Source organism: Schistocerca gregaria, chromosome 4, assembly GCF_023897955.1.
Source record: "Schistocerca gregaria isolate iqSchGreg1 chromosome 4, iqSchGreg1.2, whole genome shotgun sequence".
Classification (NCBI taxonomy): domain Eukaryota; kingdom Metazoa; phylum Arthropoda; class Insecta; order Orthoptera; family Acrididae; genus Schistocerca; species Schistocerca gregaria.
The window spans coordinates 761,124,702-761,126,854 of NC_064923.1; the positions used below are offsets into that span (position 1 = coordinate 761,124,702).

Consider the following 2,153-nt stretch of genomic DNA (forward strand, 5'->3'; position numbering starts at 1 on the left):
TAATCCCTGGTTTTAGAACAGAGAAACAACAGAAATAGATTTTCAGAATTATACTAGTTTTGTTTGGATCTTAATATGAGGAAGATTCGGATGCAGACGTATGTATCTTGTAACACTCTTCTGGCAAATACATGCTGCTATTTTACAATAAAAACACTTATTTCGGTACCGGTAGCATCCCTACCATGTATGAAAATTTAGTTGTACGTTTTTTCAGAGATTAATAACGTGCGATACAGCGCGAGTTTAATTTGTATTGTTGGCCGTCATTTGCAAGACAGCAGATTCTTGTTCAAATTAATCCAATATTAACTGGCGCAAAGAAAAATGGAGGGGGTTCACAAGTAATTCTTGAGTAAACATACCGAAGTAAAGTTAATTTCATTCTCTTTGCAAAGAGTTGTATCAATATTAACCATTCTCGTGGTTGCCACTTCACGGCTATCTTTTATTTGAGTGACGAGATTTTCATTATTAAAGAAATTATCAGCATCAAATCAATAATAAGTGTGCCATGTAAAAGGTGTTTCTCCACGTGAACCCACAAAAGTATAAATTATTATTCGAATGAAAAGATGTTTAATTCCACGCCTGAGATACTTCTAAATCTAAAAGACCAAGGTGTTTCACACAGATCTGTTCCTTAAGTTATTTTAGGTATATACCGACATTCCAAGGTGGTTTATTTATAGGGCACATGAGTATAGAAACACTTAACAATATCAAAAATAATAATACTCGCCTGTGGTAAGTAGTTGTACTGAATATGTTGTGTGTAGGCTTATGTGACCATACGAGGTATTATAACAGCACAAGTATACACACATTCACATACAACACAGAAACACAAAAGATCGACGGCCGGGATGGCCGAGCGGTTCTAGTTGCTACAGTCTGGAACCGCGCGACTGCTACGGTCGTAGGTTCGAATTCTGTGTTATGTCCTTAGGTTAGTTAGGTTTAAGTAGTTCTATGTTATAGGGGACTGATAACCTCAGCAGTTAAGTCCCATAGTGCTCAGAGCCATTTTTGAACACAAGATCATTACACACGGTACTTCAAGGGACGTTTGAAAATCACTTACAGTAGTAATTTACTGTACCTTATTTATCGATGAGCATGAGTTAACGTACGTAGAACGCATTAGTACAGTGCTACCGCCTTCCTCGCAACGTTTTCATTGCGTCATGGAACCAATGTTTGAGCGTACTACGTAACCGCTCTTCGATAACTGTCTGTATTTCTTCGTTGTTGCCGAACCTATTACCTCCTAGAGTGACCTTCATGTCACCGAATAAAGCGTAATCAGACAGAGCGAAAAACTGGTGGATATGGTAACTGTGGCACAACAATGAACTTCAGTGATTCCAACTTCTTACTCGTGGCATTGTTGATGTGGGACTAGGCGCTACTTTCGACCACTTTCTCCCTCGCCTCTGTTGAATCCTGTACTTAAATTGTGTAAGGGTGTGTACCCACCTGTTGACACAACCTCAGGGTTCCCTGGAGGCACAATGTTGACAGCCGACCTGTACTGATATTCCAGTATTCATTTTGCCTTCCACTAGGGAACCCCGTGTCATATACTGACCATGTAACGAGTTGTATGTTGTTAAGCTTAAGCGGAAAATTGGAAAGGGTACACTGAAGGCCTCTACGAGGGGTAAGATTTGTCTGATGTGACAGAAGAGGAAACAGCAGTCGATTTAGAAGTTGGATCCAGCATTCGAATCAGAATTTAAAATCGTTTTGGAGGATTAAGATCAAATAAAGCAGCAGGGTTAGATAACATCCCATCAGAATTCCTAAAATCATTGAGGAAGTGCCAACAAAACGACTGAAACTTCCTGGCAGATTAAAACTGTGTGCCCGACCGAGACTCGAACTCGGGACCTTTGCCTTTCGCGGGCAAGTGCTCTACCAACTGAGCTACCGAAGCACGACTCACGCCCGGTACTCACAGCTTTACTTCTGCCAGTATCCGTCTCCTACCTTCCAAACTTTACAGAAGCTCTCCTGCGAACCATGCAGAACTAGCACTCCTGAAAGAAAGGGTATTGCGGAGACATGGCTTAGCCACAGCCTGGGGGATGTTTCCAGAATGAGATTTTCACTCTGCAGCGGAGTGTGCGCTGATATGAAACTTCCTGGCA

General features: G+C 41.3%; 1 non-coding gene across 1 annotated transcript; it reads right to left on the reverse strand.

The window, feature by feature from the left end:
- Nucleotides 1–1,865: 1,865 nt before the first annotated feature.
- Trnas-cga (transfer RNA serine (anticodon CGA)) lies at nt 1,866–1,940 on the reverse strand. Its single transcript has one exon. It is a non-coding gene; the product is annotated as a tRNA-Ser (tRNA).
- Between the last annotated feature and the right edge of the window lie 213 nt (nt 1,941–2,153).